Source organism: Jaculus jaculus, chromosome 2 (genome assembly GCF_020740685.1).
Source record: "Jaculus jaculus isolate mJacJac1 chromosome 2, mJacJac1.mat.Y.cur, whole genome shotgun sequence".
NCBI classification, from domain to species: Eukaryota; Metazoa; Chordata; class Mammalia; order Rodentia; family Dipodidae; genus Jaculus; species Jaculus jaculus.
In genome coordinates, this window is record NC_059103.1 from 199,738,768 (window position 1) to 199,758,554 (window position 19,787).

Consider the following 19,787-nt stretch of genomic DNA (forward strand, 5'->3'; position numbering starts at 1 on the left):
CCTACGATAGATAAAAATGGAGTGGTTTTCTCTTGCCCAGCCTGTCTCCTGTTTCCGTCTCTGCCTGCTTCCTGGGGATGACACTTGTCCTTCTTGGGTGGCAGTGGGTGGTGGTTGACTTCTCTTCCAAGCCCAGCAGAAGCTATATTCTGAGGCTGCTGTGTAGGTGAGCGTGGAGGAGGGGACAGCCGAATCTCAGCCAGTCTTGCCCATCACTGACTGGTACTGAGCAACCCCTGGCTGTGAAGCCCAGAGTGTCCAACTTCTGCCAAGGGCCCGTGTGGCCTTGGGAGGAGGTTGAGACAGTGGTGGTAGAGACATCTGGAGAAGTTTGAGTCTGGTTCCAGAAATCCAGGAATGGGTCTGGCCTGAAGTCCAGTAAGGGAACAACTGAATCAATCATTCGAGGAAGTGGGATGACTCTAGATTCTGTTGGTTGCATGCCTTTCTGTGAATATTTAATCCACTTATCTGTGTGGCCTTTTGTTGATTTCTGGGACTACAGAAAGAGATGAGTTAGCTCCTATCCCTAGGGTGGAGCTCCTGGTCTCCAGGCGAGACGTGAAGAGGTGTGTAAGTTCAGGCTGAGTCCTTGCGTGGTGGCAGCGGAGGTGTTGCTGAGGGGCGGGCTCTCTGGAGAAGGATTCTCCCTTGCTCATGGATGCGCTACGTGGAACTGGTGGTGGGGGAGGGTCCACACAGCTGAGGGGCTTTGAAACACACACATTAGTGAGCTAGACCACGCCTGTGGGGTTCTGGAGGGGAATGGGGTCGTTGCACTCCGCTGCATTGTCGCTTTCAATCCAGCAGGTTCCCCGTGTAAGGGAGAGGACACTGTAGGGTGTTATTCTCCATGCTGTGATGAAGACCAGCTAACCTATCCTTCCACATAGGGTGGCAGAACGTGAACCCTGTCACAACTGTGTCTAAAGAAGAGGGAGCTCCCCACTACCGCGGTGTCTTCTGATTCCCTGTGTCGAAGGGCTGCACCAGCCAGGTGACTAATAGCCCAGTAACCATGTGTTCCACTTCCTCTTGTGATTTTTTAGGATGAGAGTCTTCAGAAAGTGTAAAGGTGAGAGCAGTGACCTAATGGCCTGTGCCAGGGAACTGCCAGCAGGGTCTCCCTTCCTGTATGCTTTCCAGGAAGCAGCCGGTTGCATCTGGCATTAATCTGAGTTAAGGCTAAGATAACAGGAACACAAGCCTGATTGAGTGTGTCCTTGGGGCAGGCTTCAGCACTTGGGTATTGCTCCATTGGGCTCCTTAGCATGTAGTAGTCTTGGTGCCTGTCACACTGGCTGGTAACTAAGCAGTTCTGAAAATGTCAGTAGGCAGGGTTTCATTGTTATGAGTGGTGATACTGATGGTAAGTTTTTCCCCTGTTGTTTTGCTTTGATGCCAGCTCTCACTATGTTGCCTAAGCTGACCTTAAATATTCTTTTTCCGTGTGTGTGGTGTGCATGCATATGTATGTTTGCATTGATATGGGGTATGCTTGTGTTCTGGCACATGCATGTTCAGATCTGTATAGAGAATAAAAGCTGATCAGGACAGTAGAAAAAGGCACTGTCCCTTTACAGGATGGTTATAGACATGGAGAGACCTAGGTTTGGGAGAGATCTGCACTGATGACTAAGCCTTTCTCACTGGAGAGAGGTTGTCATTGGTGACTAAGGCCTTTGAGATCAAAGAGGACATCACATTCAGAGGCTAAGTGAGGGTCCACACAGATTCCGTGTAACTGTCTTGATGTGACTCTCATTCCATCCTCAAACATTATCTCCTCTTATCAAAAGCACTCCACGCTGAGGTTCTAGAAGACACAACTGAAGGCAAGCCACACCCAGCATTCAATCACGGGGTGGGTGGGGGGCATTGGAAAAAGGAAGCCACATTAGATTCCCTGGGCTTGGCTGTGTTTAGGGATTGTTGTAGGTTCATGCTGACCAGATGTCTGGGCTAAGAAGACCCAGAGAATAGGCTCACTGCCTTGGCTAAGAGGCAGGTCCAGTGTCAGGGATGACAACTTCCAGGAACCATCTTGGACACCTAGATGTCAATGCCCAGGAAGCTGGAGACATAGAGCCCTTTTTCTCTGGCATTTTGTTTTCTTGCTGGTCTGGTTCAGGCTGATTCTGGATCTCAGCAGAGCTGAATCTAGACTGAAGCATCATGTCTGAGGTCTCTTCTGGTCATGGCAGAGAAAACCCCAGGAAGACAAGTCCTGGGCCCACACTACGCAGCTGACAGGGCAGCAGAGCTGGGAGCAGCCCCCCCATACTGTGCGTACAGAAGTCAGGGGTGACCTTTGCCAACCTTGGCTCAGAGTCAGGGTTAAGGCTGCAGAGTGCAGGTGACAGAAAATGCACTCCAATGGCTTGAACCAGAAAGCAAGTTTGCTTTTCTACGAGACTGAGACACCCCGAGGTCAAGCTTCACAGGATGTAACCACGTGTGGTTCCTCCCTCTCCACCCCCAGGCTTCTCTGTGGGTGGTGATGGTCTCTGTGGTGGGAATATCTGAGTGGCAGATCCCACCTCTAAATGAAGAGATATGATGAAGGCTCTGTGTAGCATGGCATAATCCAAACATGAATGGATGAGTTGGTGAAGGCTGAGGAGGGCCACCAGCAGAAAGCACTTGTTTCCTGGGCCATAGCTACAAAGATCAGAAGTGAGGTCCCACCCCTTCTGTAGCATGGGTGCACTCTCCTTTAGCCAGCCATGGAGTCCAGGTGACCCCTCGCTGGTCACTGGGGGGCCTCCTGGGGCTGGGAGCAGGATAGAGCATTGACTGACGTGAGTGGACAGAGGGGATGCCAACCCACGAAAACTGTACCTGCCTCATGGAACTCTTTGGGCCTGCAACAAAAGGGAGGGGGCTCTTTCCCTGCAGACCTCTCAGTTAGTCTGACTAGACTAGGAGAGACCGTGTGACTGGTCTCAAGTCAGTCATTAGTTCTGGAAAGGAATTGGGCTGAATACTTGAGTTCTAAACCACACCATCTTGGCTAATATTTTGGAGTGAATACAGTTAACCTCTCCTTCTCCTGTAAGGAAGGGAGTTTGATTATGAAGAAAGCTGCATAGGGAACTGCCCAGAAAAGGGGAAGCAGATACAGGCTGGCCCAGAGCGACACGTGCCCACATGCTGCCCTCAAGAGCATCTCATGGAACCTCCATAGGCAGGATTCTCCAGATGCCTAAGTAGAAGTGAGATTAAAGTTAACACCCAGCCTCCAGAGGAGAAGCCATTTTTGTCAACACAGCTGTGAGATGGATAGAGCCTGGTCTGTTCTGGTGACAAACGGAATCCGCTTACAATCACTCCACGTGGAAACAAAGCAAAACAAAATAAGAGCTAACAATAACATATTGGAAACATCTGGAAACATCTAATTGAGTCACATCACGGAATCCAAACACCAGAAATAACACACACAGCACATCGCAGCTTGGGCCGAATGGTAAGCATTCTGGACGGGCCTTCATCATGACTGATGGTAGGGCAATCATGGAATAACAGTGGGGGCTTTATTTTATGGAGTAATCATTCAGCTTGATACAACACATTTCATTCACTAAACAGCCATGTATCACAACAGCCATTAAAATCAATCTATTCTGTTCATTCAGTCTTTAACAGCTCTGCAATGTAGTAAACATTTATTCAGCTCACTTATTCATTCACTCATTCATTCATTTAATCAGCCAACACACTTTGAATGATTCCTCCATGCTGGGCCATATGTCAGGTATCTGGGATGCAGTGCTGGGCTGGGAATTCACTCGTCCACTTGTAGCAGCAAGCAAGTGACAGTTACGCTGTATACATGTACCCGTATCATCACATGCATTTTAAAATATTATACGATATTAACTTATTTGAGAGAAAGAAGCAGACAAAGAGAGTGAGTCTGGGTGTGCCAGGGCCTCCTGCCACTTCTTAGAAGCTCCAGATACATGTGCCACTTTGTGCATCTGTCTTTATGTGGCCAGCAGGCTTTGCAAGCAAGCACCTTTAACCACTGAGCCATCTGCTTGCTCCTCACCTGCATTTTATTTATTTATTTATTAAATTTTATTTTTTATTGACAAGCTCTATACTTATAGAAAATAAACCATGATATTTCCTTCCCCTCCCTCACTTTCCCCTTCACAACACTGCTCTCTGTTATATCCCCTTCTCTCCATTAGTCTCTCCTTTAATTTGATGTCATCATATTTTTCTCTTATTATGTAGGCCTTGTGAAGATATTACTAGGAACTGTGAGGTCATGGATATCGAGGCCAATTTCTGTCCGGACAGTTGCATTGCAAGGAATGCTACCCTTCCTTTGCCTCTTACATTTTTTTCTGCCACCTCTTCTACAATGGACCCTGAGCCCTGGAGGGTGTGATAGAGATGCTTCAGTGCTGGGCACTCCTCCATCCCTTCTTCTCAGCACTGTGTTGCCTTTTGGGTCATCCCTGTAGACACTGCCATCTGAAAAGAGAAGCTTCTCTAACCAGAAGTGAGAGTAACATTAATATATGAGTGTGAACATTAGGTGTAGTAATTTCAGGCCAGTTTGTCCTCACCTGCATTTTAAGTGTGTACTGGGTTTTGTATTTGCATTTGTGTCACACCTCAAATATGAATATGGAGACTCTGTGCTCCACCAGGATAAAGTCTGCTTCTAGGAGCATTCTAGTACTGAGACAGAGTCTGGTATTCAGGAGTTCCCTAAATACTGCTTAAGGGAAGTTGAGGGCAGTGGACAGGCAAAGAGTGTGCTCGCTCCTTCTAGTGCATGCTGGGAAGACTTAGCTTGTGACCCATCCCCACTTCTCTAAAAACAGAGAGAGAGTGTCCTGCAATTGTAAATCCTGGCTACCAGTAACATATATTCACTTTCTTTGTATTGTGGTGAAATCTAAGCCAATGTTTAGATTTGGAAGGCTGATGTGGGTCTAGAAAAGGTACCCTGGGGCTGGAGTAGGCTGGGTCAAGCTAAAGGCATATGTCTCTGCTTCTTAGAGTGGGGCAAACACAGAGGTACCTTCAGAGTCTAGTTGTGTCCAAGGAGTAGAACTTAAGGCAGATGTCATTAGTGAAGTTTTTTTTTTTTTTGTTGTTGTTGTTGGTTTTCCGAGGTAGCGTCTCATTCTAGCTCAGGCTGACCTAGAATTCACTCTGTAGTCTCAAACTCATGGTGATCCTCCTACCTCTGCCTTCCAAGTGTTGGGATTAAAGGCGTGCACCACCACGCCCAGCATTAGTGAAGTGTTCTGCAAAACACTTTTCCCTCTCCAATCCTCTCCCTCGCCACAAGGAGGAAGTGGGTTCATGTTGGAGGACACGGGTGATCTAGACCTTCATGACCTAAAACATGTCCTCCAAACTGTGAGTCATGGTTCTGTAACGGAACAAGGCCAACAGAGTGAGTATGTGACGACTGAGCAGTAGGCACAGGGCTGATGTACACTTAAAGGATTACGTGCTCCCCGTCACTTTACACGTGGGGGGACACGGAAGCTTGAGACTCACAGTGTTCCACGTGTGTATCTACAGAGTACCGGGAATGGGCTCAAACCGAGACATGCTGCGAGCACAATGTCCACACTGTCATCGTACACGTGGGAGACACATGCTGGAGACCCACATTGCCTTTGCGTGTGTCTTCAAAGCTAGGAGTGTACTGTCCACATTGGATTTGGTAGATTTAATATGAAAAGAAACTTCATTACCTCTTATATGTCATGAATTTTCTCCTGTGTGTACATGGAAAAGATGATATTTTTGAAAATTAGTATCTGATATATTAGTAAAACTTATTTCATTTTTTTAAAGTGTATTTATTTGAGAGAGAGAGAGAGGGAGAATGGGCACTGCAGAGCCTCTAGCCTCTGCAAACAAACTGCAGATGCATGTGTCACCATGTGTATCTGGCTTACGTGGGACCTGGAGAATCGAACCTGGGTCCTTAGGCTTCACAGGCATGCGCCTTAACCACTAAGCCCTCTCTCCAGCCCTGTCTCATTTTTTAAACTACGTTGAATGTGACTGCTAGATTTAGAGTTACGAATGTGGATGTTGGTACCCTGGAGGTCACACGATGGGTTCTGGTCTCACTGGCCCCTTGAGTGGCGGGGGTGGTGGTGTGAAGCGACGGGTGTAAAGTCTTCAGTTTCAGGCTCTTAAGCCTGTATGATTATTAGCGTGCTTCATGATTTTCCTGAATTTTGTTTCTTCCTATTTATAAATATACATTACGTAGCTCTTTTCCTCCCTATGTGCTGGGGCAAGAAACCATGGCTGCATTACACCTAGCGTAGTGTAGGCTTAACTTGGTTATCATTGTTTTTGCCTCCTCTCCTTCGCCATTCTCCCTCCCTTCCTCTCGACCCATGATGTTGCTGGCAGTGCCTTAGGGAGGTCTGACTGCGTCCAAAGCCCACACCCTCTCTTTGCAACCAGTGTAGCCACTGAAGGCTTACTATCTCCTCAACCTTGGGCACATTCAGAGAAGTGCTACCGTACCATAGCACCGACTCCTGTTTCTCTGTGGCCTAACTGAGGTTCCCAAGGGACCCAGCATCGTCCTCAGCTTCCTGCACTGTGTGGTGTGGAAGCCATGGACGGGCCCAGCCCCAGAGCCCTAACTATAATTAAGAACTGTCTCCACCCCAGGCTCTGTGGTGGCCACACAGCAATCTTTATATAGCTTATCGCTCCTATATGTGGGTCTATGAGATGCCAGCAAGTCACTGGGGATGAGGCCTCCACCTACTTCTATTCTGGGGACAGGCTGTGGTGGTCCTCTGTCCCCTGTCCCCATGGTCCCTACTTTGTGGGTCCTGACCTGTAGGGCTGAAATGTCAGTTTGGATTCAAAGAAGGGCAGCTCCTCCTGGCTCTAGCTCTCCTGACACGTAGGCATTCCCTCCCTCTTTTGCTGTTGGTAAGTCACATGACTCCCTTCCTATTCCTGGACCGTTTTGATTAGGGAATTCTGCACTTGCCACTTGGCAGGGGAGGGAGGAGAGAGGCTTCTCCTGGGTGAGGAGGAGAGAGTGATCACTGGGCCTCTCACTGGAGAGATCCTGACCCTGTATCTGGGTGAGCATGGCATGCTGCCATCTACTTCGCTCTCTGGGGCCTTTGCTACCTGTGCATGAGTTTAGCACTTCCCTGAAGGCCCATTTGCTGCCACAAAGCAGGGACACTGGAGTGGGGGACTCTGATGCCCACTGAGGGTGCACCCTTGCCCTGTTTGTGGCTCATAATCAGGCCACTGAGACTCCCCAAGGAGCCTGCTATTGGGTTCCCTCCAAAACTCGTTTTCTACTTCCTTCTGTTTGAAATAAGAAATATCTGGGCTGGAGAGATGGCTCAGCAGTTAAGGCGCTGGGCTTCAAACTCTAACAACCTGAGTTTGACTGCCCAGTACCCACATAAAACCAGATGCACAAAGTGGGCATTGCTCTGAGGTGTGGAGCAAGACATCTAAGAAGGCAGGGGATAAAGAACAGGTCGTGTAGCGAGCAGGGTGGTTTCCTACAGTGACCAGTGCTTTGGAGAAGAAAAAGCACAATGTCCCAAAGGGTCTAACCAGGGGAGGAGCCAGGCCAGCCTCTCAGGACAGAGCAGCTGAGTTGAGCTGGGGTGGCATGCAGCAGCCATTGCACACGCTGTGTCGTGTGGGCCACGACTCCTAGACAGGGCCAATGGGGGCAAAACCCAGGCCACAGGGCCTGCTGGGGGTTGGAGGTAGAGGGCAGGGGAGTCAGGCAGTGACTCAAATCCCCCTTTCCAGGAGGCAGAGTTGAGGTCCAGTTATGTGGCTCCCCCTCCCCCAAGTTCATCAGGAAGGAAGATGAGTGGCAGCTCCTAGGTTTCCATTAGCCCAGAGTCTGCACTCGGGGCGGTCTCTAGCTTTCCCATGAAAGATTCGGCTGAAAATGTCAGGGCTTCACGCTAGTTGTTGGCACATTTGGTCTGTGAAATTCTTTTGTCACCCACTCCCTCTGAACATGAGCTTCTGGGGTTATCCAAGAGGCCACAGCCCTGCTGGCAGCATTGGGCCTAGTTACCACGTCTGTCTGACCGCACTCCTGCCTTCCCCATTTCCCTTCTGCCTCGCCAGCCATAGATTGTGTGGTAGACTCAGGAAGGCCCTTGACCACATACACCCGTATTCACCCGCCACCGCTACATTGACAGTCACACACTCCATACACATACACTGCTCACACCATCAGTGCATGCCTTATACACACTCCACACCCCCGTGCACCTCACTGTCCACACATACTTCACTCGTACCACATCGACTTCTCACAATCACACTCATATCTACAGATGTCACATACCATATATATCTAACAGTTTACATATGTATACCACATCTTGTCACATAATATATATCTTATGCTCTACACAGGAGCTGCATGTGACAACCTAACATATGCTGTACGCATCTCACACTCCTCACATACATGTGCACCTCCCATTCTCAGTTTATATACCCCCCACACCATATACAGTACACTTACCATAAACTCACACTTTATACATACATACATATATATGCATGTATGTGTATATATATATATATATATATATATATACACTTCACATTATACACACATACACACACACACACAGACATGCACACACACACCACATCGCATAGTCCACATACATCATACATGCTCACTGAACATCACACACTACATATACAAACAGGCACATTTAGAACCTGTGTGTGACCACAAGTGGTCCACCCAGCTGTCCTCCCTGGGTGGACCCAGAGGCTACAGAGGAAGGGTGGAAGAGCAGCTGTGGGTGAGAGTGCCATGTCATGGCTGTGGCTTGGCACTAGGACCACAGGGGCCTCAAGAAGCAACTAGAGGCCCTGCCTTCTACCCAAAGGTCACTGGGAGTTCTTCTTGGGAAAATTGTTATGATCTTGTTACTCACTAGAAATAGTAATCTGTTACTTAATTCTAACCTTGTGCCAGGAGATTTTATTAGAAAGTGACTGAAACTGACGGGAAACTAAAAAGCATGTTTCATTTATGTTGAATACATCAAGTTTTAATTTGTAGACTTGGAGGATGAAAACCTCCTCTCCAGCTGGGTGCAGGGCTGGCTGGTGTAGGTCCTTGTCCTTGCCTAACTCCGGTTCTTGCTCACAAAGGACACCAGAAGGGAGTTTTACAACCCAAAACTTTTCTGCCTGTGCTTATTCACAACCAGTCTCAGCCCGGCCTCTCTCACATAGCAAACAACTTACTGGGTGTAGGACTGTATGGCATTGTCTCTTCCTTCCTGGTTAGAAGATGGCTTATTTTGCTTTTAGCTTCTGGGTGAACAGGACTATCTGGTGAGGGGATCTCACATGTGTGAGTTGGCTCATGCAGGATGCTTCTTAGCAAAGGCTAGCGTGGTTAAGGCACAGGAGCCAATGTCAGGCAAGGCAGGGACAAGACTGGCCAAACTGCAGCCTGCCAGCTCCTTCCTACCTCACTGACCTTGATGACCTCCTGCTGCCTCACCTCTGTGAGCTGCTTCACTCGGGAAAGAGGTGATCACACATCCCCCACCATGTGGAAGGGGATATCAGGAGCTGATGCAGGGAATGTGCTTGGATTTCTGGTGGCTCTGAGCACGTGCTCTTAACAAGCATTGGTATCAAGAAAACATTGTGTATATAACTGGGAATGTGATCAAGTCCACTATCGTCACTTTCCCAACTTTATTATTATTATTACTATTATTATTTTGTTATTGGTGTGTCTTCCCAAAGGAGATACCAACCCCCATGCCCCTCTCTGAAGCGGCATACCACATACATACTCTGATCTGCATCTGCTTATGCTGACAGATGGGCTGAGCTTTGCAAGTTCTCAAACCACTAGACTCTTTCCGTTTCCCTCACTCCAACACCCTCTGTCCCTTGCGGAGGATGCAGTGCAGCTCCTCAGACACCCACAAAAGAAATCCTAGGGGCCTACATATATATTGGGACCTGTCTCTCTCTCTCTCAGGCTGTGATAGTTTAGTATCAGGTTCTACCCATGGACACACGTCTAAAAGCATGAGTTAACCACAGCCTTCCATATTTATTTTGAACATGACTCTTGCCGTTTTGTTTTTCCTCTAGAATGATGATGGAATGGACAGTCTCCTTTCTGCCTTTGTTTATTCATCTCTAAAGATTAGATGATGGATTCTAATTCATGAATTCTAATTCATGATGTGGCTCTACATGTTACTGTTATTATTGCTATCAAAGTTGACATCTTTATGACAAAGTCCAGATGCATGTGCCACCCTGTACATCTGGCTTTGCGAGCATACTACTGGCGAATTGAACCCAGGTTGTGAGGCTTTGCAGGAAAACACCTTAACCACTGAGCTGTCTCCCCAGCCATATATTCTTAAGAGATACCTATACCTCAGCGATCTCTCTTGCTTTGGTGGGACTAGAGGGAATTTGAGCTCAGACTGTCACCCTCTCCTTGCCAAGTCCAAGCCATGGGGCCTGTGCCAATCAATTGCTGGTGCCGCCCAAGTAAAATGGAGGCTGCCTCCAGGATGCAGCTGCCCAAGTTATGGGGGCTGTGTCTGTCCAAGCCCATGGAGGGCTGCGTTTCACATTGTGGTTTTAGTTTGGAGCTGAAAAAGAGGTAATATAAAGTGACCACAAATACATTGATCTCTGTGAACAAGTGTGTGTGTGTGTGTATGTGTACACACATGTTTATATGTTAATATGCATCTCTATAATTATATGCATGGGGTGTTGTTCCAAGTGGTTGACTTCTCCTGCAGCTAACTTTGTTCTAACTAAGCTATCAAAGAACGTGGAGGAACACAGTGTCTTAAGGCTTTCCAAGAAATGTGGTTGACTAATCTCGTTGCTTCTGATTTCAGCTGTATTTACTGGAAGACTGAGGAAAAACAGTGGTCTACACTGTATGGGTTAGGTGACTTATTTTATTGTAAAATGACCTTGTTTTTTTTTTTTTCTCTCTTTTTGACCCTTGGATCACACTGACTTGGGTGTTTTGAATTTACCTACATACGAACACATGCACTACACACACACACAGACACACACATGTACATTGATGGTCAGTCATAGGAACACACCACATAAACCCACTCCCATACACACACTCAGATGCCCACGTGTACACATTCATGCTGATCTACAAAGTGCCATGCATTGCACCAGAAAATATGCTCATGACAGTAAGGATCCTTTCCTTCTGGCCAACTCTCTGGAAGAACCTATATGCAATAGTTCAGAAAAACAAAACAAAACAAAACTTCATTGAAAATGTGAGGTGGCTCTTGTGAAATGTCCACTCCCACATCCTGGGAATCTGACCAGACTACCCTGCTTGATGTGGTAACAGACACATGGACGGCATGTCTGCTTGTTTATTTACAATGGGATCTTATGTTGCTCTGTGGGACAACCAGATGAAAGCATGAATGAGCAACGTGGTGGGGAGAGGTAAGGAGGTACATTCTGGCCCAGTCCAAGAGGGAACCAGCAGGCAGGAAACTCATGACCGCAGCAGGACACATTTAACGTAGCTTGCTGAGCACGTTTTATCATGGGCCTTAGCTGTTGCAGACATCTGCGGGTTATGTTCCACCCAGGCTCTCGTTAGTATGGAAGTGAGATGATCTTGCCTAGTGGGCTGTGCACCCCAGTGCATTGCACAACTAAGCATCTTTGTTTCGCTCCTCTGCACATCTGAGTAGACCCAGCTTGGTCGAACCTCACTCCTCACTCAGGCGGGGCTTTGCCCCAAGGGTGGACTACCACAGGAGAACGCGGGGCCTGCGTAAATGTGCCTGATCACCTGTGTTGTCACTTACACACTAATTTTCAATAATCTTTCAAAAATGTGTTCTGACCTCTGAGCCTACCTATGGACATGTCTGCATGTATGTTCATGTGACTGTCCACAAGGGTATGTATGGTGTGTCTTGCATGGCAGCCTGGGAAGAAAGCTTGAATTTAGATTCCTTGGACTCCTTCAAGTAACCTTCAAGGACCAGTGGCCCAAGGAGAGTCACACCAAACCTTGTCTCACCTCTGAGCCCAGTTCGCACTCTTGCCGCCTTAGATTCATAATTTTCATTTGATCTTGCTCTTGTGGGGAGGGGTGGCGTGTGTGAGGACACTGTGAGACAAAAGACCAGGCTTCCTCCATTAATTGCACAGACACCTGCCCAAGGGGTCACATGAGTGTCGCAGTCCATCCTGAGGGGAACCAGTGGGCAATGAGAATGAACCTTTGGTAATGGACACAGGCTATTTTAAAGGACAGAAGGAGTCCATTTCCCAGGCTCCTGGAGCTTGGTCTGGAAGAGGAGCCTGGAGTGGAGATAATCTGAGTGGAGATAATCCTTCCTCCGTGACACAGGTTAAAACTGGAAGAGATCCAGGGAGGAACTCTAGGGCACATCCAGTTCCAAAGATGGCACTGCTGTCCATGGTCATGGCAACACAATGGAAGAGTAGTTTCTGCAATCTGATAGGCCCCAGCCGTGGACACGCCTCTGCTGTCTGTCTGCCATGTGTATTTGGACAGAATGCTTCTCACCAGGAAAGCGGGAACTAAAGTCTCCCTGGTAGGCAAGTTGCAAAAACTGGATAAGGCTACAAGTGTAGCTTGGGTCTCGAATGAGCCTGGGTGTCGTCCCCTGCTCCCACGTTCCTGCTTCAGAGGGTTACAGCAAATCCTGGAAAAGAGAGAAGGCTGACCAGCTGAAGCCACAGCAGGCAGGCATCTTGGGAGCTCTGGGTGTTCCCAACCCTTGATGTGCAAGCTCACTCCAGGAAGCACAGGTGAGAAGATGCCTTTAGCTCGGATTCTTTGTGCATCAGGACTCAGGTGAACAGACTGTAGACAGCTCTGTTTACTCATATCAAGCCTAAACACCACACTGGGGAGAGAGGCTGGCCCCAGGAAAGGATGGCCTGAGCTCGGATTAGTCACCATCTCTCAGTACATCCTGTGGCTCTCACAGGGCAGAATTGAAAATGTCCTAGCTCATGATTTCTCTGTTGTGTAGACATTTGTCTTGTGCAGCCAGTCACATCACCACTGGTGGGTCATGGAGACTTAGGAGTGTCCAAGGCACTGTGTTTCCAAGGCTTGGCTGTGGGTGGTACAGGTGGCCCCAACTTTCTAGAGAGGTAAAAGGGAGAAGAAACAGCATGTAGATCCAAGGTGAGGGCCTTAAAAGTTCTGGTTGAGTAGAGGATTTTATTCCATCTTTTGAACCTCTTACCCCCTGAGGCCTGGGGGAAGTTTATAGCATGATTAAATACTTGCATATATAGGCTACAAGACCTGGGTCTGGGTTTCTGGGTTTGACATTTATCTCCTCTTCAGTTGTTACATAGTGTCTCCACACTGAGTTTTAGCCCCTGTAAAACGGGTTCAACAAACTCTACCAATGTGAAGATCTTCTTTGGGTGTCCCTCCCAGCTTGCCCTATTGATTCTCCTTTCCCAAGGTGTCTGTCTTCTGCCTGTGAAACTTCATGGTCTAGATGGCAGGTTATGGAATGGGAAAGGTCTGTGTCCAGGAATGGAGACTCTATGTGCAAAGAGAAACCCAGGACCGTGAGGACCGTGTGTGTGTGTGTGTGTGTGTGTGTGTGTGTGTGTGTGTGTGTGTGTGTTTCTTTGCTTCTCTGCTGTGGTCCCAAGGAGCTTCCACATCAGGCCTTGTTAAGAGATCACATGGATAGCCGGGTGTGGTGGCACATGCCTTTAATCCCAGCACTTGGAAGGCAGAGGTAGGAAGATCACTGTGAGTTCAAGACCACCCTGAGACTACAGAGTGAATTCCAGGTCATCCTGGGCTAGAGTGAGACCCTACCTCGAAAAAACAAGAAAACAAAAAAAACAAAAACAAAAAAAGAGCGAGATCACATGGGTGGATGCTCTGAGCATCCCTAAGAGCAGAAGTGAGGAGGAGAGGTGGTTTGATATAGATGTTGTCCCTGCTGTCTTACTGTGTCCTGACATTCCCCTAAATCAGCTGCAGTCCAGCCACTGCCCTATAACATGGAACCAGTGACCTGTGTGCTGCACAGTCCCAGGAAGATAACGGCCTTTTCTTAAGTGACGTCTATACAGGATCAGCTCTGCTTCCAGAGCCTGTCTGTAAACACCAGCTTCACTCTTCCCTGTCTCTGCTGCCAATCTGCTGGTCACCTTGTCAGTCTTCTTTGCTGCTCAGTCCCCACCTCACCACCCGTTAGTGTTGGAGGCCCAGGACCTGGTGTGCAGGCCTCTGCTTTTCCCTCTCTGCTTCTCTGAATTTCACCCCATCCCAGTGCTTTCAACACCATCTATTTCCCAGCACCCACCAGATCCCAATTCCCAACAGGTACCCAGGTCTCACAGTCTGGAATGCAGCTTTGCAGACCCAGGTGCTTTCTGAATATTGACCTGACATCGCCAGTGTAGACAAGACAGTGCATCTGGCCCCACCTGATCCCAGCAGCCTCAGAAACACAGGAAAGCAGACTCTTTCCAAGACCCTGGCAGGCATTCTGCTTTCACAGAGGTCAGAGTCTGGACACCTCTTGCCACCCCCAGCCGGTCCTATGGAGGCAAACTTTGCTGTCACTTCCTGGCGACAGAGCAGGCTGCAGACTGGTCCCTGCTTCCACTCCTGCCTGTCACCACCAAGTGCCCCATCTCCAGTACATTTGTGCCCTCCCATCCTTGTCCGTCCTTCTGTTGGCCACCCCATATCCATGGTGCCTGTGGTCCACCCACCTCCAGACTCTTCTCTTCACCACCAGTGAGCTCCTCTCCTCCCTTCTACCTTTATCTTCTTCCCTCCATTCTGCCTTTAAGTCAGTTGAGGCATTTCTGGCTCTCTAGTCACTTGCTGTCTCTTGTGTCTCAGAACCTCATGGAATAGCTCCTTAACATAGAGAACTTGTTACTTGATCCATTCCATAATGCCCTGGATCAGTTTAGTGCCAAGCACCTAGTCAGCATTCCTGGCTTAGAAGGAAGGAGAGGGGCTCTGCTTTTGGACCCCTTGTCATCTCTTGCCACCATGGGTTAATAGTCACAGCCTTGCTGAGTGAAATAAGCAGCCATCGCTGGGCTCTTTGGGGTCTGAGCTCTGATGACCCCCAATGTTCCACTGAGCTCCCATCTCCTGCCTTTCTTAGGGAACCATCTTTGCAGTCCCTTGTGAAACCCACAGGAATTGGGCCCGGGAGTAGTCCCTAAGAGGGAAATGAGGTTGAGGAGACTCTGGAATGTACAAGATTAAGGATGAGGTGGCTCTCACAGCCCTGATTGGGTGATGACTCTCATACCACGAGCCCCTTTGTGAGCAGCCACTCGCCTTCTGCCTGGCCTTCGACACACTTGCCTTTGTCCTCCTGCATAAGGGTCTCCTCATTGTCCCAGATTCCACATCCTGCCTTAGGTTATAGGGTCCTCCCTTCTCCCTGCTCCCACCATGTCTCCAGATGTGGCTTGTCCTCTACCCGCATGGCAAACAGCTTCACCTCAGCCTCCCCAGACGGGAGCTCTGTCCTCTCTGTCAGCTCTGCTCTTCTTGTCTGGCTGTTCTCAGCTCTCTGCTCAGATGTCATTCTTTTCAGAGGTTCCTGTCCATCCTGGCCACTCAGCCATCACCCTGTCACAGCATGGGGCAATTCCTCCATAGCAAGGGGCTCATTTCCCAACATTACTCTTTGTCTCTCTCTAGAACACAGGCACTAAAAGGGAGGGATCCCCCAATCAATATGCATATGCCAACCCTTGTTCCTTTGGCTGGAAAAGTTGTGCTGATTGTATGGAAAATATCTGTTGGCTGAAGGAATGAGAGAACATGTTAGATAGCCAGACATCACACCTAGAATTTCCCACCCACAATCTCACTTGCTCTTTGGGACACTCTGCATGGACAGTGGTTATTCATTGATGTGACAAAATACCAGACAAGAAACAGATTTAGAAAGGAAAGATTTATTTTACCTGATAGTTGCAAGGGTACAATCCACATTGGTGGGAAAGAAAAGGCTGGCTGGTCACATTGTGTCCAGTCAGGAAGCAGAGTCTGAGCAGGAAGTGGCACCAGCTACTGAAGCTCATGGTCCACCCCAATTGACACATTTGTTTCGACCAGAGTCCACCTCCTAAAGGTTCCAAAACCTCCCCACACAGGGTCACCTTCTGCCTACCAGGAGTCCACACACACACGAGCCTTTGTGGGACTTTTTACATTCAAATCACAACACAGAAACACTAACCTTGACCCTTGTTTTTTAATAGACACAGAAGGGATGAGCTGAGGCCTGTGTAACCCCAGAACGTCCTACACTAAGCCGTAAGGACCACTTCTCCAAATCTGGCCATATTTCAGCTTCTCCTGGCCCATCAAGCAGCTAGTGCTCAGCTGGGAGGGAGTAGTGGCTTCCCAGGGCTGTTGTGTGTCTTATTTGCTCTCCTGTCTAATCTCCCAAATGGCTGTGTCCTACTGCTTTCTGCAAGGGTTAAGCTGTGTCTTCTCCATCCCCCTCCCCACCGCCCAGCCCTTGTTCTCTCTGAGATAATAGTACATAAGGGGAGTAGTGTTTATGTGCCTTGTGAGAGCTCTTTCTACACTATTATTTTGCCTCCCCATTACACTAATAGGCTGCTACATAGCTTGTGTTAAACATTCCCCAGATGCTTGGCACAGTGAACATACCTGTCAAGTGTAGACCACTGAGCCCGAGGAGCCAGGGCTTCTGTAGAGGCTGTTGATTCTCATACACTCTGCTTTGCAAGAGAGATGGAATCTACAGAAAGACTCAGAACATGAAGTGAAGGGTGGAACCACATACAGCAATCCAGTGTCTGGCCCCTGGGCTAATATATTTTGAAATTTTCACATGACCAACGCCTCTATAGCTCTGGGATGTCTTTGGTAATATCCTACCCCTTATAACAACCTGCTTACCTGTAAGTTACTGATAAGAGCCTCACCCCTCAGAGTTGTACAAAGGTTTGTTTGAGGGAGCCACTTGACAAGGAACTGGTTAATTTCCCTTCACGCCCAAGATGCTTTCCAAAGCTGGGATCACATTGACAGAAGCTGAAAGTACAAAGGCCCAAATGTGACTCCTTGTGCCCAGTCATTGACTTCTGCCACTGGCTAGTTGTGTGATGCGGGATAAGTTGCTTATTCTGAGTGCCGGGTTCTCTGTGCGTGAAGCAGCGAAGGGGGAAGACCCATCTGCAGGTCAAGACGGCTAGAAAACCAGGTGTGGTACTTCAGGAGGTTCAGGCCAGCTGGCTGCTATGCGGGCTGTGAGGACATACGAGTCCCAAAGCAGGTGACTTGACTTTTAGAGAAGTTGCATCACATCCCTAGCCAGATACTGGAGGCTTTGTACTAAATTGTCGGATTGTCACCTGCTAGCTGTGTGAGCCTTGAGTAGTTTACTGATTTCTTTCAATCTGTTCTTTTCTCCACGTCTGTCAATAATAAGAGCACATATCTTGTAAAGCTATGGCAAATATTCCGTAAATATGCTGATGTCTATCTCAACTGTGTTTGGTGCACAGCAAGCCATCACCACGTGTCTGCTGGTCCTAGGGACAGCTCCAGCTCCTAGTGGACCAGAGAAAATGCCCAGAAGCAGTCCAGAGAGCGTGCTTCATACAGCACCTGGACATGTGGCCAGCAGGGTTATAATCCTTCTTAGCATCATTCCTGGGGTCCCCGCCCCTGCTGCCTCTGTAAAGTTAGAGTGTGTGGACAATTTCCTAGCTGTCCTAACTGAGAAGCAGAGGACCTGGGCTGGGTCTTCTAGGGTCTGAGTCATCCCTGCCCTTCTCCACCTCTTCCCCTGCCCCCCCCCCCCCGGACCACCATCCATCCAAATGGTCAGCTACACTCAGCAGAGGCTGCCGTGAGGTGACCTGTGAGCAGTGAACACTTCCCGCCTGGTTCCCAGCTGGCATGACTCCTAGGCTCAGTTTATATTGGTCCTGGCACCTGCACTTTTAAGATTCTAGATTCAGGAGGGATTTGTTTAAATACAGTCACTCCTCCTATCTGGTGAGATTTTCAACTTTATTTCTTTTGAGTTTCATTTTCATTCAAGTAATTTTTTCATTTCATTAGTTTAATTTCTGGAAATTTATGTCATCAAGTAAAAAATTTGAAACTTAAGTCAGCTGCCCATGCTTCAGGAAATGACACCCGCACCATGCTCACGGAAACAACCCTAGTTCATCTCAGTGAGTCACAGAAGAAATACAGACATGAAAAGGTGGAAGGAGGACTAGTTGGCAAGAAGATTCAGGGAGGGCTGGAGAGATGGCTTAGCGGTTAAGCGCTTGCCTGTGAAGCCTAAGGACCCTGGTTCGAGGCTCGGTTCCCCAGGTCCCACGTTAGCCAGATGCACGTGTCTGGAGTTCGTTTGCAGAGGCTGGAAGCCCTGGCGCGCCCATTCTCTCTCTCTCTCCCTCTATCTGTATTTCTCTCTGTGTCTGACGCTCTCAAATAAATTAAAAAAAAAAAAAGAAGATTCAGGGAGAGGGAAAGGGTAATGGTGAGCATGACAAAAAGTCATTTATGTGTGTGTGAAGTTATCTAAAATAAACCCACAAGGTATAACAAAATCTAAAACCTGGCATATCATGCTAGTAGCATTGCAATGTGACTATGCTAGCTCAGGTGGTGCTGCCCTCTTCTTATGCCCACAGTGCAAGGCAGGCTGGACTGCAGCAGTTCTAATATCTGGCTTTACTTTAGAATCTCCGGGAGAAAATGCTGGGCATGGTGGTACATGCCGTTAATCTCAGCACTCAGGAGGGTGAGGCAGGAGGACAGCTGGTAATGGAAGGCTACATGGGAGACTGTGTCCTAGAGATATAAATCTCCCAGGGACTTTTAAGAAGTTGTGAAGGGTTGGCCCTACCTCCTCCAGAGCTTCTGGTTTAAATGGTCTGTGTTGTGTAAGGACCAAGTGTCCTACCATTTTTTTTTTTTTTTTTTTTTTTTACAATGAGTATATAGGGCTGGAGAGATGGCTCAGCCATTAAAGGCACTTGTTTACAAAGCCTGGTGGCCCAGGTTCAATTCCCTAGCACCCATGTAAAAACCAGATGCACAAAATGGTGCATGCATGTGGAGAATGTTTGCAGTGGCAGGAGGTCCTGGAACACCCAATCTCTCTCTCTCCTTGAAGATAAATAATTGAAACTCTTTAAAAAATAAGTGTGTGCATTTTTCTTATCATTAAAAAATCAAAGGGAAACTGTTATATTCCTAGAAATACCAAATAAACTAGTTAGAGTAAAGGAATTAGATTCCTCCATGGAGCAGTAGGCTCCCCTGTCTTTTTGTTTTAATTTTTATTTATTTATTTATGACAGAGAAAATGAGGCAGACAGGGAGCGGGAGAATGTATGGGCATTCCAACGCTTCTGACCACTGCAAGTGAAGTCCAGATGCATGTGCTACTTTGTGATCTGGTTTTACGTGGGTGCTGGGGAACAGAACAGGGCCATCAGGTGTTGCAAGCATGTGCCTTTAACTGCTGAGGCATCTCTCCAGCCTTGTCTTTTCTTTTATACCTTTATATTGTGGATTTTCGAGGTAGGGTCACACTCTAGCTCAGGCTGACCTGGAATTCACTATGTAGTCTCAGATTGGCCTCGAACTCATGGTGATCCTTCTATCTCTGCCTCACGAGTGCTGGGATTAAAGGCGTGTGCCACCAAGCCTGGCTAAA

At 48.0% G+C, this 19,787-nt stretch overlaps 1 protein-coding gene across 1 annotated transcript in view; it reads left to right on the top strand.

Moving 5' to 3' along the window:
• The window catches only part of Col22a1 (collagen type XXII alpha 1 chain), a 266,961-nt gene that overhangs the window by 17,117 nt on the left and 230,057 nt on the right, over positions 1–19,787 (top strand). The gene's annotated exons all lie outside the window — the stretch shown is intronic.